Here is a 17,363-nt window from a genome sequence, read left to right on the forward strand (position 1 = left end):
TTGGACAACACAACTGATTGAACCACAAAAGCTAAGACACTTTGACATCAACAACATGTTTTCCTTTCCCCCCCCGACACTGGAGAAGAGGCCAAAAGGTCAAATTTGATAACCATCCAAGTAGCCAACTGTCCAGAAAGTTTGTCATGACTTTGTGAAAGGTTGACAAAAACATTCACTCTGAGTTCAGGCATTTTAAATCACGACAATTCATTGTTTGAGTTTAAAAGCTTGCTGTTACATTTCCTGTTAAAAGTATGTCTGCACATATGTCTTATGTAGAGATAATTAGTCAAATAGATGTCAGTGGTAAAGGTGAAACATTAGAGGAAAAAATGCCATGAAATTGTGTCTTAAACTGAGTGTTTGTAAAATGACAAATACTGTAGAACCAGATGTGAAGCGCTGACTTCAAAGACATGACAAAAACAAGTTAGTTGTTGACACTGCTGCACTGTTGTGAGGGAGTATAAGCAGTGAGTGAAAGAGATTGAGCTGAAGAGGATTGAGGTTGATACATCTGTAACTTTGAGGTAAAAGCAATTACAACCCTTTCTGTTTTCTATCTGTCTGGTATTTTATGTTCTGCATGTAACTCGCACAGGTCTTGTATTTTGTCCTCTGTCCTGAGAGTTTCTTGTTTTGCCACTCGAGCTGCAGTTATTACCTCAAACATGCCACGGAGGTCACAAATATATTGAGCAAGACCTTTGCCACAGACAATAAAAAAAGCCTGAAGTATGTTGTTTGTCCCGTCTTTTACTCTGTGTATTTATAACTGATAGCGGGAAGTTTATTTAATGAAAAATAACTTGCATCCAGTTCTCTGTTGGCCAGACTGAGCAGAATCAGCAAATAAATCATCGTTTTTACCTTTCCAACATCTTTACGGGCAACAATCATGCGTTGCAGTCAGTCAAATATTCATAGCATTCAAAAGCAGGTTGAGCAACAGGTAGGCAGTCAGCAATGGCAAACAAGTCAGGAAACAGGAAAAAGCAGATAAGTCAATTAATCGGCTGTTAACTTGTCGCAGGGAAACGCCGAATTTGGTAATACACACTTCATCAAAATTTGAAGACTCCAATCGGCTTTGCGAGGGTGCCGCAAAGTGTGACCTTTTAAGAATTGTTATTGCACTCTGTGAAAACACAGTTGATGAGCTTCTTCCAATAAATGATACATTTTAAATGAAAAACCACAGTGAAGCGCAGCTCATTATCTGTGTTTCTCAGTTTCGGCTGCATGTCTTGCCTGCTCATCTTTATCAATGGTGCTTGTAATTGTGAAGGGTACTGCACATTACATCGCCTTTAAGCAGGGACTTTTAAAAAGCTGCTGCAGTGTAAAGTGAGCCGTAATGTGGGTCCTCAAGCAGAGTAACGCACCCTACATTACGTTGCGGATTGTCAGTGGACCATCGAGGCATCCAAGAAGAAAAAGTGTCTTCCTTCAACAATTCAAGGTAACACATGGTGAGTAATTGATATAGAAAAGGTCATTATGTGGGTGAAGTATTCCTTTAATAAGCCCGGTTGCAAAGGAAATCTATACTCCCTTTTCTGGCTGCTCTTTGGGAGCACATGGCCCTCAGCTCTGCAGAGAAAAAGCAAAGCAAATCTACAGCTAATCCCTTTGCTCCCCTAAATCTGCAGCCAGAGACCATGTGACCAGGCGAGGCTGGTGGAGAGAGGAGGACAAAGAAAGGAAGAAAATGGAGGAGGTGATGGAGTCAAGAAAGAGTAGACAAATCAGAGATGCAACAGGTGAAGATATAATATCAATGGGAGCATTGCCGTCTGTAAAGTTTGAAAATCTATGGGTCTTAAAAGGAGCAGTTTGACATTTTGGGAAGAAGCTTATTTGCTTTCTGGGGGACAGCTGGATAGGTACAGCCAGCTCACCTCAGCACAATGACTGGAAACAGAGGTTCAACCAGCACCTTTAATTAACACGTCTATGTTATACTATCTTAGTATATTACCTACTTATCCTGTAGTTTAATCCATACATACTTGTTTTCATACAGATTGAACAAACAAGTATTTATTAGCTGAACAATATACAACATTTCATAGTCAAATATGATCAAAACCCATTGTTGCATTATTCAGGTTCATGCAAAGACATAATATTGTCTCATCCAGCAGGTTCTGAGAAAAACAAATGGGCCCCTAATGTGCTGCCATTTATCTCTGCATGTGTTAAGGATTTTTGCGGACATCAACATGCTGTGCCGAGAACAACACGGCATGTCCTTCACATGGAGTTCAGGGAGCAATTGGGTCTCAAAACAACTCGTCGTCTCTCCCTGCTCCCATTCTGCTTCAGGTTAATTTCATGCCACCTGGTGAGATGAGGGATCACGACAGACTATCTGTAATAGTACAAATTAGACCATCTCAAAAAAGCCTGGAACAAACATGCAAACCCGAAATAGAAGCGTTGAATAATTCATGCTTCAATTTGCTGGGCAGAAAGCGGGGGGGGGCACCTTGGACAGATGGGCAGTCCATTACAGAAACAGAAGCATCATAACACATGAGTGGCGGGCTATTGTAATCAAAAAAGAGAAATTAGACACAGTGAGCTGAGACCGTCTCTATCACCACCATCACACTCAACCCTTGAATGCAGCTGGAGGTCTGATTCCTATCTGTGCCTCTCACAGCTCTGTGACCAATCAATACACTTAAGCTCCTCTGCCCTCGGCCGGTGCGAGCGAATGAATGTACTCAGAAGCAAGAAGGCTGCTCGCTTTCCTCATGAAAAGTCATAGAATTGCCTCAGCTGCAAGCAGACAGGGTGGAGTCATCTGTCTTGAGTGTCGGGACCGGCACATTTTCTCATCAATAACCGTAAGAAGCTAAATGACACAGGTTGAAATTGAATGTAAAATAAAAGATGATCATAAAGTTGGTGGGAAATAGAAGCAACACACGGAGCCATGGAGAGCGAGTGTCCTCTGCTCTGATGTTTCAATAAAGTGGAGTCCAACCCGGATCACTGTTCCCTCGCTGTTTATAATGAGCCATAATCGGCTCTACCTGTGACGCATTCAAGGAAAAAACATCCCTTCCTGTGAAGTTACCATGACATGAACACTTCAGGAACACCCACGCAGAAGCAGTGATGGTAATTGAATCCCACTGACTGAATGAATAAGCAGGAGTTCTTTTCTCCCCGTCTCCTTGACAGGTACCTATTGTGCAACTTGAGAGCAGCTCATGCTTGGAAGTGTTTCTTCAGAAACCTATAGGTGACGTCGCAGACATTACATGTAGGGGGAGTGCAAGATCGGCACTCCTTTTAGTGCCTATTGTGTCACTTTGTGACTTTAGTTATAGGTTGTACTCTTGTCATGCACGTGGCTGATCCAATTACTGTAACCAAAAACATCTGAGCCCACAGCTGCTATCTGCTAAATGTAGATGCTAACAGCTGGCATTACTCACCAAAAGCCCACTGACTGAGTGACTAACAAAAGATAAGGGTCTCGCCTCTGCAGGGGTTACATCTCCAGCCATTGATACAAGCAGTTAGTGACTTATAACGTCACGATCGAAATGATCTCCACACGTTTATTTATTTAAATTAGTCTGGTGGCTGCTAGTGTGTGACCTAGCTTATGGGTGCCCGCAATTCACAGAAGGGCTGACAAATTAATAAAAGCAATTTGGAAACGTCTTGCAATTTGTGTGGTTTCTGTAAGTGGTGACTCAGCGTTTAATTTAAGTTGTGTTACTGTGGTTTGGCTAAATAAAACAAACTTTAACTTAAGTAGCAGTCGTCCTCTTAAAGTTAGATGTTCAATTAAAGCGACAAACAGTAGTAACAGAAAAATATAATCCTTTATAATGCCTTTTTTCCAACATGTTTGTGGTGGTAATCTTCCTTCTCGTTCTAAAGAGGTGGTACTTTTAAAAGAATAGGCTGTAGCAGCCAAAACAGAAGTCAGGGTGGGAGTAATCTCTGTAAACACGATTGTGATATCGGAAGAGTTCTGGCTTCTGTTTGTAGTCCGAGTAATATTTGACCAATCAAATTTGAGCAAGCTTTGTTTGAACAAACAGGGCAAACGGGCAAACAGTCTGTTTGGAGAGCAAATGATGGGCAACAGAATGGCCAAAATGCAATGTCAGAACCCATCGGCTAGTGTCTGATGAAGATTTAGCTTTTTATTATCTTAAAATTAGCTTGTATACTGACTATTGTGAAACAAACCAGACGTAGACGTCTTTCAACTCCATTCTTGCGTCTCAAGTTGCTTATTGGACTGTAAACAATCGACCACAGACCCCTGAAATATTGGCCGCTGTCCCCAGAGGATAAATCGTTGTCAGACTGATAGTTGATGGGTTCCGAAGTTGGAGTGGGAGAGGTACATTATTTTTAAATTCATAAAAAAAAAATCAAACTTTTGTTTTTCTTTAAGAGAAAGAACGTACACATTTTTACACATTTAACTTATAGACTGTAGTTTTGCTTCAAAATGTAGCCCACTAAAGGGATAGCTTGTGACAGAGTAAGTGAAGAGTGAAATGAAAAAAGTATGTCATTATTTGAAATAAAAGTGATATTGATTCAAAGCCCCAATCACTGCAAAGATACAGATCAATATTCAAATATCATTGTTGTTTCAAAAGCATTTTATCTGTTCTGGAATTTTCTTGTAAGTGTAGAACGTGAGCTTACTCCTGTTGCATCACGATAAAAGTCATTTGATTCCAGGAATCTCACAGGACCACATATTTAAAGCAAACACAATGCACTCAACTCAGTGGTTCACAATGGTTTGTTGTGTGTTTGGTCTTAAGTTTAATGAGATATATTTAAACTATTTGGAAAATAAGTTATTGTATGCTCCTGCTGCGGGTAACTTAATATGGAAGGACCTCCAAACTGTCAGCAGACCTGTGAGTGTCTGCTCACCTTAACGCTTCTTCTAACAACTCAGAGCAGGAAACTGGAGACGCATAGCAGCCGGGCAATGGCGGCCGACTGGTTTGTTATGTTCACTCTTCATCCTTCTACTCTACGTCACACTGGGTGAGAAAAACAAATGCAACCAATTATCATCACCAAAGCCTGGATTATATTTAGAGACAAAAACAATGATTTCTTGGTATTGATGTGTGTTTATGTGAGTCTGTTCGCATGAATATGGGATACGTCATGCATGTCAATTGCAGATGACGGAGGTACAGCTGATTTTCTCGAGCATCTATTCACTATTGCTCTCTCAATTAGAGTCTTTGTTGTGGTAATCACAGTGCCAGCGTCTGGACCTCGTATTATCATCACCGGCCCTCATTTAGCTACAACACCTCATCATCTGTTCTTGGCTCTCTTCAGCCCGACGGCACAAACCCACATCATCACGGAAGTGTAACGAGTTGTCTTTTTAAACATCACTGACAAATGTTATAAGTTATTAGAAATCAGGCAATTATTGTACACCGCAGTTTCTTTCTCAGACCGTATTTTGTGTTTTACTCAATTGATATGACATTCATATTTGATGATTAAAAAAAATCATCTGCATTTCAGTTGTTCATGCGGATGTTAGATATCTAAGTGTAGCTAGTTTTGTGCTGGAAAATCGCAAATATTGATTTGCTTTGAGTCATGTGAATGAGCCGAAATGAGCCTGAGACAGCAGCCGTGCATTTGCTCTATGGGGCCACGGATGTTTCGGCTTCATGCGCTACTGAGCAACTTTCACAGGAATGAGCGGGAGCTCAATGCTGTGTCCAGTTCGCTTGCCACCTGCTGATTAAAGTGAAGGGGGTTAGCCCTGAAGTTACATTACATTACATTACAGTCATTTAGCAGACGCTTTAATCCAAAGCGACTTACAATTCAGTATCTATCTACACACCGTAGGCACAGCTACGGGAGCAATTTTTCGGGGGGTTAAGTGTCTTGCTCAAGGACACATTGACATGAGTCAATCAAACCGCCGACCCTCTGATTGAAAGGCGGCCCTGCTCTCCACTTAGCCATGGTCACCCAACTTCAGTTCATGCTCACCCAAGCTGGGCTAACCTTTGATGTGGACCAGCTATTCTCCTTAAGCAGCTTCTTCTCAGTTTTGCTCAGCTTGTTTTTAATTTCAACATTTCTTTTCAGCAATTAACTGATTTATCAGTCAAAATAATTATGTTTGAACTTTTAAGGGTTCATTATTAACACCCCTAACATGCTACATGTAGCACAAGTCACAACATGTCTCAGTTTCTATACCCCTCTCTATGTCACAGATGTGTCTTTTATTTCCCTCTCTTTTTGTCACTGGTTAGTCTTCCCTGTCCCTGTCACTGAAATGCATTGACTCTGCAAACATCACCAAGCTGCACTGCTACACCTAGCCGCACACATAGTAAGTCAACAGTTAATAACACGTTTCCCAGAAATGTATGTGGACAGGGCAGGCGTCTGAGGAATGGGAAACACGTTGTGTTCAGCGTCAACCAAAGGATGGATTGCTTTGTACAACTTGTTGACAATTTCTTTTGGCAGAAAGTGTCGTTTCCGGCACCTGCTCATACAACTCAGATATAAAAACTGACATTGAGTAAAAGCATTGGTGCTTCCTGTCTGACAAACTAAAGACCTTTACACCCCGGGGGCATATTCTTTTGATCAATCGCACATTAAGGTATTTTTTCAAGCTATTGTTTTTCTCATGAATACTTTTGCACAGAACACAAATATTATGCTGTAATACTAACATAAAATAGATATTAGAGAGATAATTGTGACCTGTTTAAATACCGTACATTAGTTCTAAGAAGCCTATAATACATGATTAAAACTACTACTATCAATATTCTTTTTAATCAAAGCAAGTACTTAAATTGAAGTACAAACATATATTTCCTATTTGTTGAAATTGCTTGAATAGTTTTTTTTTGTGAAAAAATACAATAGATAAATAACAAAGTAAAAGTATAACATTTAAAGTTTTTGATGGGTTCCACAAACTTCAGGACGGTTCAAATTATTTTTCAAGACAGTTCTGGGTCAGCAAGGCAACTTTCTCTATTAGCAGTGATTCTCTAAATCTATTCAAACCTTTTATTGAAAAAGTGCTGCAACTGTCATAAATTTGCATCGCTGCCAGTATGAATAATGTGAAATTTTAGAGAATTTAGCATTTTCGGGTAATTTATTCGTTACATCCCTGGTGTGTAAAGGCATTAATCTATCAGATAAAGCAGGGTTTTATCATATACAGCCAAGTACAATTTGTATTCAGAGGTACATCTGATCGATGCTCTCTTCCAGTTTAAGATGTGACTATATTAAATATGTTGTATACAAAACATTTGATCGCATCTTCCCCCTGATGCAGCTCCTATAACATCAGAACGCCTTACAAACCATGCAAAGAAATCTCTGTTGTAAGAAACATCAATCTTATATTATGCACTGTTCAACTCAAAACCACCAGCATGCAAGGTTTCTATAAAAGCACTTAAGCTTTTAAAAAATCCCACATTTACATACATATAAAAAGCACAGCTGTCCATTTTTTTTTCCAATCAGCTGCTATTACAATCACAAATAAATAATACAAATCTTCAACCTTTTAAGGGGTTTGAAGACTTTTTAAAAAGAGTGTCTATCTTCATGCTTCATTCAAAAACAACGGTGCTTTCTACTTTCGTGTGAATTTAAAAAAAAAACTCCTTTACTCGTTCATTAAACAAGGTGACACGCAGAATAAGGGACCAATGTGACATTTACACAACACAAGTAATTAATAAGGCAATAATATGAGACAATTCATCATTTTCTAATGTGTAAATCCAACGCTTCACCTCATTCTCTTGTCTCAAACCTCTTGTTTTTCTACAGAGGGTAAAAGTAGTAAGAATAAGAGTTTAAGGCCGTAAATTAACTTTGCCGCTTACACCCACTCACCTGTTGTCACTGTGAACCTCAGTATGACTAAAAGCTAATCAGAGGATGTGAGCTCATGTTCTGGTAAATTAAATGTTAACAATAATAATGATGAATTATTTATCAGGGGACGACACAACACACGTTGCTCCTGAATCACGTGATATTCACTCTCTCTATATACTCTTAGCTATTCAAAGCTTTCACAGTATAAAACTGTTGAGGGATCAGCAGGACTGTGAAGGACATGAATGAATCCGCAATCCATTAAATGACTCATAGGTGAAAATTAAAAGAAGAAACTGTGAAAGAAATTCCACAAAAAGGCACGGAATAACTCATCAGCAGAGATGAAGCTGTGCTCCACCTGAATGAGACGGATGTAAACGAGACAGTGTCAGGGTTTAACTACCTCTTTGTTGCCTTTCTTTAAACAGGCTGGGTTACAAGTCAGGAAATAAGGCACTGAAGCATCTGAAATCAAATCGTTTTAATCCATGACGAATCGAGACCAGGGTCAGGTGAGACAAACATCATTTTAATAAGATTATACAGTTTGTCTGCTTTCAAGCCCCGTAGAAATGTGGTCTTTTCTATCTAAATTACAAACATCAGTGTTTGAGGAACAAATCAAAATCCACCTTTGAAGTTGAGATGAAATGAAAAATGTTGTTTTAACCCTTTTAGATCACTTCCCCGGTCATATTGTGCGCATATTTAACAATTTATGTTACAATTACATAAAATCAATTTCTTTAGTAATTTTATATGCAAATCCCAAAAATCATCTTTTCTTTTTTCTGATTTTAATTACATTTTGACTGAGCTTAATCCCAAAGCTTATTGCTGTGCTCAGTAAACTGAATCATAATTTTTATGCCCAATATCAAATAACAGTAATATTTATATAATAATATATGAAGTTTCTCTTCTTCTACAGGCATATCTAAACCCTTGTAAGCTAACTCCTGTGGTGAAGCATTGTAAGGCAGCCGTAAGCTGTAGCTCCGAGGGCTTCTCTCAACTGTGTTAAAGTATATAGATTTTTTTTTTTAATAACAGGTTGAGAGCCAGTAAAGGCTAAGATGGATGGAATGCAGCAGCTGCATCGAGAACAAAAGTGAGACAAACAAAGACAAATGAGAGTAAGGATAAAAAAAAGGGCAAAGAAGAGTACGATCAGTGTGGGTCTGTAAATTCAATACAATGCAGGCAAATTACATGAAAATGCTACATTACAGTATTAAATAAAGTGATTGTTTTTCTTTGTGTATAAAAAGTAAAGCATAACGTCCATATGTAGGGATGTTAGTGATTAAACGTCTGACCGATTAATGCCATCAACTAAACAGTCAAAAGAAATATTGTAAATAATAAAAGCTAAGCTAAACACAGGAGCGGCTCGTCACCTAAAGCAGAATAGAGTTGGTCCGCCTTAAAGGGCAGCCCACCTTACTCACTTTAATCAGCAGGTGGCTTCCACGCAACACACAGGAACTTAGCTTGGGGCTTGACAAATAAACTGCACACACACTGCACTGCTGTGTGTCGTAGTTTGAAAGACATAAACAGAGAATGTGGGGGTCAAGACAAGTCAGCTGTACAGTTAAGTGTTGAATAAATGTTATATTTCCAAATAGTTCCATGTGTCTGTTTGGGCCTGTAGGTGACGACACTTTCTGTGGAAGTCATTGTGGCACCAGTAGGTCAACAACAACAAATAAAAACACATTTCAGAAGAAGCTGTGAGAGCTCAGAGGCGCTAATGTTTCCATTGGCATCATAGAGCAATCTGAATAGAGCAGATGTGGGGAGACATTTAAAATAAAAAAAATTCAAACCCACCAGAGTTTGTGTGAATAAACTCATATTCTCTTTGTGCCTGCTTCCCTCTGTCTGACACCTGTTCATTTCAAAGCTAATTCTCTTTGATTTCATGGAGCAGCACGTTGATAAAGGGCCAGAGTAACGCACGGCCGTCCTGCTCTTTTGCTGCGTCTCTAATTAAGATCCCGGTGCTGCAGCACTAATGTTAATTCACAGGTGTCTGGTGCCTGCCAGAGTCACCATGGCAACCTCAAGGTATGCCCCCCCCCCCCCATCTCTTATCAAGGCTGATTAATCTGGACAACAAACAATGTTCGCTGTGGCATGAGGAGCCGGCCGCTGATTTTGGCTGAACAGGAAATTGAGGCTGTCTGTTAGAAGTCAGATCTTTAAGAACAAACAAGCCGTAGAAGGCTTGTTCATGAAACAGCACTAAAGCCCCTTAGCTGCCTCTAACTTCCCTGGATGTTTACTCAGGGATCACCATCGTGCCAGTCGGCAGTTTGCATGTACTAGTAACCTTTACAAACATAAATGTGAACAATAATGCTCTGTCTCAGTACAGGAGGCTATACGTTGCTTTAAAGAAAACCTGTGCTTTTCAGATCAATGACCTCACTATCATGGGAATTCAGGGTTGATTGATCGCACGTCCACAGGTCATCTCAGCACACCATCCTTCTCTTTCATCCCTCCGTAGTCTTTATTAATCTTTATAAGTTTAAGTTCCAGTGATGCACAAATATATACCGCATAGTAATGAAAAGTATCTCCTTGAATCTAATGTTATATCGCACGTATCTTAAAGCCACACATCCTACATTTCTCAGTTAAAAACAGAATATGTGAGCTGTGAGAAAAAGTCCCATTTCTTTTGCATTGTAATGTACTGATGATTCAAGAGTGTGCCTAACGGAATAGGTCGACATTTTGGGAAATAACCTCATTCTCTCTCTCGCAAAGAGTTGATGATAAGATCGCACTATTCCTTTAAGATTGCTATATTTGCATCAAATCAAAAATGCAAAGTATGTATTTGTTTCTCTTTCATAGCACAAAAGGACACAACTCACATCCCGTTGTGCAACCCTGTGAACAGAATAAACAGAATAAATGAACCTTGTAACCTCGAGACATGTGGTATTGTTTGTGTCTGTGAGGCTGTGCCAAAGAGAGACAGAGGTTTAAAGAGAGACATGAAGATGAAACGGGGCCATGTGCATTTGTTGACGAGGACATCATGTCAGGATATTGTCACTCTGTTGGAAGAGATGAATAATTTGCTGCTCTGTGAGAAAACAAACAGTACTTCCCTCAATATCGTCCTAATATGACGAGAGATTGGGGAGTCAAATAGCCCTCACCTCGTCTACAGAGCGTTGATGACTAGTTAATGAAACTGCTTTCATTTCCTTTCATCCAGTTTATTGTTTTTCCACTGGATGAGGGAAGTCGAGGCAATTCTAGTTCCATAATAAAAATCAATAGAGGTAGACTTCTGCTGTCCTTTATTTATCAGTGACAAATCATGGAAGACAAATGCATACAATATGTTCCATAATTGCACCTCCTCCATTATTACAGCAATGTTATGGTGGAAAAAAAACTAAATGAATAAATTGTTCTATTTCATTATATCCTAATGCTTTATCTTTATCAGCCAATATTTCATAATGCAACCGATAATATCTTCTATAATTAAACCCTTATGATGCAACATCTCAACATGAATAATGACACCAATAATCATCTCTCATGAGCTTTATATTCATTCAATCAGTTATTCTATGAGCGTAGATGTTTGAACAATAAATATCTTATGTTGAAATCAACTGTTTATTCAGTCATTTCTAGAGCTGCAACAAGCAATTAATCAATCAATTAATGAAGTAATTGACAACTATTTTGAAAATTGAAAAAAATAGTATCAGCATTTATTTGTATCCCCTTTGCTTATACTCTTCTATGAGAGTGAACTGAATGTCTTGGGGTTATATGACGACAGTTGAGGCGCGGTGCTGGTGGCTGAGGCCATCTCACTGGTTTGGGCCACTGGGAGCCAACGCTGACGGGGTCATTGCCCAACAAAGGAGACGCCGCTGATCATTAATGGTGCTGCCTGCTAGGTGATTTATACAGCACGACTGCTCCTCATGGATAAACCCTCTATTGTAAGCCTCTCAGTGCATCTACCATAGACTGATTTAACTAGAGTCAGTCTCACGTGTCTGACTGTGGTGATAAAGGACTGAATTAACCCGTGATTGTAACCGACACTTCACGGGAGCGTGTCTATGTTCCCTGAGCTCTATGATCCCTTAATAGGCCTACAGGCTGCATGATGATCATCATCATTGGTGGCAGAGACATCAGCCACCTTCTACTCTTCACTCACAGGACCGTGTGCAAGCAGAGCAGAAATACCCCATCGTGATGATGCTTCTGTGCTCACTCTGTCCGCTGGTATCGAGAACATGCGCCTAGTTTTTGAGACTAATGAAACGCCACAGCGGCTGATAACAACGAGACAACGGTTTTAAGGGCGACGCGTTTCTGTGTTTCTAGCGATGCGTCTTTGAGTGACCTGCCCTTGTATCCTAACTATACAACAGTGCTATTTTTTGTTGGGTGGTTTAATTTACTGTAAAACAAAAATGCATTGTACTCATAAATAAAGGAAATGACGTATAAAGTACAACACTTCCCTCTGAAATGTAGAGGAGCAGTGCAGCATCCAAACTGTACTCGAGTGCAGTACTTGAGTAAATGTCCTTAGTTACTTTCCACCACTGATTAATACCATGCTGTACGCAAAAAAAAAAAAACACCCTGGCCTGCAATGTCCTGAGCCAATAGATATCGGCAATAGCCCAATTCTCACTACACACCGAAATACGAACATAAATAACTTTATTAATTACACCTGTGCTTCTTCTGCTTAGACATGTCAAAATGTCTGAAAAATGGTCCTAAAAAATAAGCCTCCTCAGTGAAGAGCAGAGCGGAGCCATTACCCTAAACTCTGCTGTGGAGTTTACAGAGGACGTGCTGGTCCACCTCTGATAAGCCTGAGGCATAGACACCAGAGCTTGATTGACGTGACCCGTCTGGTTGCGGTTGCTCAGCTGTAATTGGTCAATCAATGTTTAGAGAAGGATCATTTCAGGAGGTGCACTGACCGAAATACCACATACCTTTGTCTGAACATACAGTAGCCTACAGCAAACCAACCAGTGTTATGCTACAGATCCACCACAGAGGCACATTGACATTTATCATATAGAGTTTATACAAGGACAACGAAGGTGTATGTAAGTGCAAATTTTAGGTACTTTACTTGAGTATTTCCATTTTCTGCTGCTTTATACTCCGTCAACATTCCATCTGACAGCTGTATCTACTAGTTAAGTTGCAGAAGATTTTACATAATCATTAGAAAACACAATACTTTGTTAAAGATGCTCATGCTTTTATCTAAATAGCTGTTTGAGGCACAGAGAGGAAAAAGTATCCAATATTTCACAAATAACAGCAAGGATTTGAGAAAAGTCCAAAAGATTAATACAGATTTGAGTAGCAAAAATGTGTTTTTTCATCTTTTCTATCCCAATAATCATCTCACAAGATGTATTTTGTGACCCACTAGAGGGGGTAGTAGGAGTTAAAACTTTCTCCACCTCAACTAACTACAACAATAAAATTCTGGTTATACACTGATGCAACAGTATTAACAATAAGTTTGCTTCCATTCACCTGTCAACGATTCTCAATGCATCTCCATGCTTCTAAATGTATCGCCTCCTCATTTTTCTATACTACTATGGTGACATTTTTATCAATTAATACACGAGGTCAGATAAATCTTATCTCCCTTTTTCTTTAGAAAGTCTAAAATCAGACTACAACAGTCCAAAAAACAATATGCATCTTTTCAATACCAGTCTCTGTGTGAGCCGCCTCAGTAAATAAACATTACAAAAACAAAACATAAATCATTCTGTATTTCAACAGTGTTGTAATCTCCAAAAAGGTTTTCACATAGAAGCTCTAACAGGACACTGAATGCATTTTACATCGCGTAGAATAACAACGGCAGGCAATAAATGACTGCAAAACACAGTGAAGACCCACACTGAGCTGAAATGAAACCAACGCTGATTATGTTCCCTCACTGATGCATCGATGCAGAATCAAAAAATATTCTAATTCCTCTAATTTACAATGCCATTCTCTCAGATATAATAATATGCTGTGAAAAGCAGCCTCTATTAGTGTTCTTAGTGAGTGTGAAAGTGAAAACAACCACAGTGTAACAGGTCTGTAGAACTGCTCATATGACTGCTACGGTGGAGCTCTTTTACAATGTAACAGCACTGCATTAGTGTGATTCTAGGTGTTTATAGTTTCTAGGAAAACATCTGTAGAGTGCCTTTGACAGCAGGCAAAAATAAAGTGAAAAAAACAAACATTCAGTGTGTGACTGGACGCAAACATTGATTTTGAGGGCTACCAATTTAAGATCAAACCATATTTCATTTTTTATTCGAGGGTTAACTCTGAAAGGAAATACACAGTGTGCTGCAATTACACTGGATTGCCATTTAAACAGTGATACTCAACAACACAACACACACACGCGCACACACACACACACACACACACACACACACACACACTCATCTCATTCCTTCACTCAGCAAACCACTCTGCTCTGTGGTTGCCATAGTGATCCCAAAGCCAATAACAGCCCCAAACCTTTCCTCCCTCAAGTCAAGGAAGCCAGCGATGGAAATTGCCCCAATCAAATTTGCCCTACAGAGTATATGGGTTTTCTTTGCTGCAGCCGTGTCACACCCAGAACCTGCACCCATTCTACCAGACCCCCAGCTTCTACTGCCCCCCCCCAATCCTCCACCATACTCAGGAGGAGACAGCATTATAAATCAATTTACAAGCTGCAAGAGACATCCGGCAGAGGAGGGAGATGAACAATGGCAGATGAAGGATATTGGAAAACATTTTTTTTGCGGCTACAGTGAGCGGGTGTGGGCAGGGGCGTCATCTTGTGTGCAGCTGGCACAGGAAACCTAATAGTGTTTTTGTGTGTGTGTGATGAATTGGGGACGAGGAGGAGGGATGAAGAGCGGCGTAGAGGATCTGCATGAGTCTGTTGCTTGTGCGGGAGTCCTGAATAATAAACAGTGGAAATGTTCGGTCATAGCAGGCAAAGTTGTTTGAGGTAACTCAATTGTCGAATGAGATGTGGCGGTGGTGGATGAGGACACAAAAAAAAATTCACCTCATTTGACTACTAGAAATTCAAAAGCTTAATGTGTTCAACGGTGAGGTCAGGGTGAAGGGTGTCCAGCACTCATCTGTCTCACAGGATGAGACCTGTTGACTTTAACAAAAAGGGCCGTTTCAAAGCTGTTAAACTAAAATTTAATGCTGTAATAAATCATTTTTAGTCATGCTAAACCCGGCCCATGTCCACACCCGAACCTGACCCGAGACTGAGGCTATATTTTAGCTTTTTTCTTCTTTAAAGACAAAGTCTAACTTAACACTAAATATTTGCTTTAGAAATGCTTTCTCATTGGTAAAAAAAAGATAACCAACGTTAACTGACTTTGCAAGTGAACAATATGGCAAGGTGGCTCATTAAACACAGTATAATTTCTGCAAACCGTTTCGGTGGCAGTTAACTAAAAGCATGTAACATCTCAAAATAATAAATAATCTGCCTTACCAGTTAGTACTCAAGTCTCTCCCAGCTGAACTTGACAACATTTTGTAGTTATAATCCAGAACAGTCACAACTGTGACGCTCTTCGAGAGTAGCTAGCTAGTTGTAGAAGTTGTTTTATCTCTTCTCACATCAAGGTTATAATGTTTACACAATACAATGTCATATTTATAATTGCATATTTAAAAAAAATTACTTTCTCAACTTTTTGCGTTATTTCAAACATTTCTGGCCAATGAATGTCAATTAATATCATTGTCCCAACATGACAATAACTTTTATTTCTATGGATGAATCCTGCTGACTTTGGTGATACCCTGAATATTCCTCTAGCACCACCATGAGTTTGATATTTTTTGTTTTAAATAAAATCTCTCAACAACTCCTGGGCAGTTTGCCATGAAAAAGACTGTTGAGTTACGCACTCTCAGGCCTAATAATAATGTTTCAAAGTGCTATACTTTGATTTATTACCAAATACCTGCAAAACCAAAGACATTCTCATCAGTCTCTACTGTACTTTGTGGTTATTGCCAATTAGTCAATACTAGCATGCTAACACGCTAAGCTAAGATGGTGAATATGGTAGATATTAATGTCAGCTTTGTCTTCTGATTTAGCTCAAAGCACTGTTAAACTTTAAGGATAGCCTCATAGAGTCCCTAGGGCGGCTGTAGACTCTGTAGACTAATGCTTGGTGGAAGTGGAACACGCTTTAAACACTGTATTTATTTCTCGTCGTGTTTGCGGCCAAATGACAAATTTGCAATTCATTCTCCTTATAGCTCTGTTTTGGTCTCCACCAACTCCAGAGAAAAATATCTGGCCCTTTAGCTGCTTAATGCTCCACAAAGTTCACCAGCTAGTTGATAATTTTGTCTGCCTGTCAATTAGTGCCTGGCAGTTAGTGTAGTGTGAGTTTATCAGAGATGTTATTCTGAAACAATGTTGATAAGAGCAGTGAGAGTGAACCAAAAACTTCTAAATTGTGGGCTTTAAAATCGAAACAATGCACCGAAAGACATAAAAGTATAGCAGTTCTGGGTGAAAATTCAGTTTGGTCATTAATAAGCAACCACTTTCACATTATAGACTTTATTTGAGCTATTGTTTGTATGAAATGGTAAATTCAGGTTTTTTTTTGTTAGCAGGGACAAATAAGCATGCACAAGAATAGAAAGTGTTGCCCTCTCTAGATTCTGATTCTGAAAAGTGACATTGGCAGCAGTTATTACAGATGTTTCCCTGCTGGTGTGAAACAGCTCCTGCCTCCTGTCTCCACCCGCCTCCCACGCACTTCCTCTCCAAACAGGCATCTCAAGACTGACTCCTCCCTTAGGCTAATGGTGGTGCAGTACTTTTACCTTGCTAATTAAAGACAGCATGGAAGAGAAGAGATGTCTAATATCTCTGTTTGGGTTTGCTGTTAATGGTAAGAAGAGGGACAGCTATTGAGAAGGACAGGAGGCCTGAAAACTCTGTTGGATATGGAATTCTTAGTGGGAAGACGTCATTAACAAGATTTGGGGTTAGACTGAGGGAGAGCGTGTCACATTACTGTGAGGAATCAATTAATTAGAAAGACAGAAAGGACAGAGACAGAGAAGCCAGAGATAAGGTGACTCTATGCTGAAGGAAAATGTTGGTGTCAGAGGAAAGCCTTGAGGAGCACAGGGATGTTTTCATCCTCTCAGTCACAATTTTCTCTCTTATTCATGGTGTGCAGATAAAATATCTGTATAGTTACTTCCGTTAGAACACCGAGAGGCCGATCTGCCCACATTTTTCACAGGTACAACTATAAACAATTATTGATGAGAATATTTATGAACCAACAAATACAGATGCAAAACAAAAACAAATAATCAGAGACTGTTTTTCT

Source organism: Cebidichthys violaceus, unplaced genomic scaffold (assembly GCF_023349555.1).
Source record: "Cebidichthys violaceus isolate CVI_PGR_0920_01 unplaced genomic scaffold, fCebVio1.0.p SCAF_13, whole genome shotgun sequence".
In the NCBI taxonomy this organism is placed as follows: Eukaryota; Metazoa; Chordata; class Actinopteri; order Perciformes; family Stichaeidae; genus Cebidichthys; species Cebidichthys violaceus.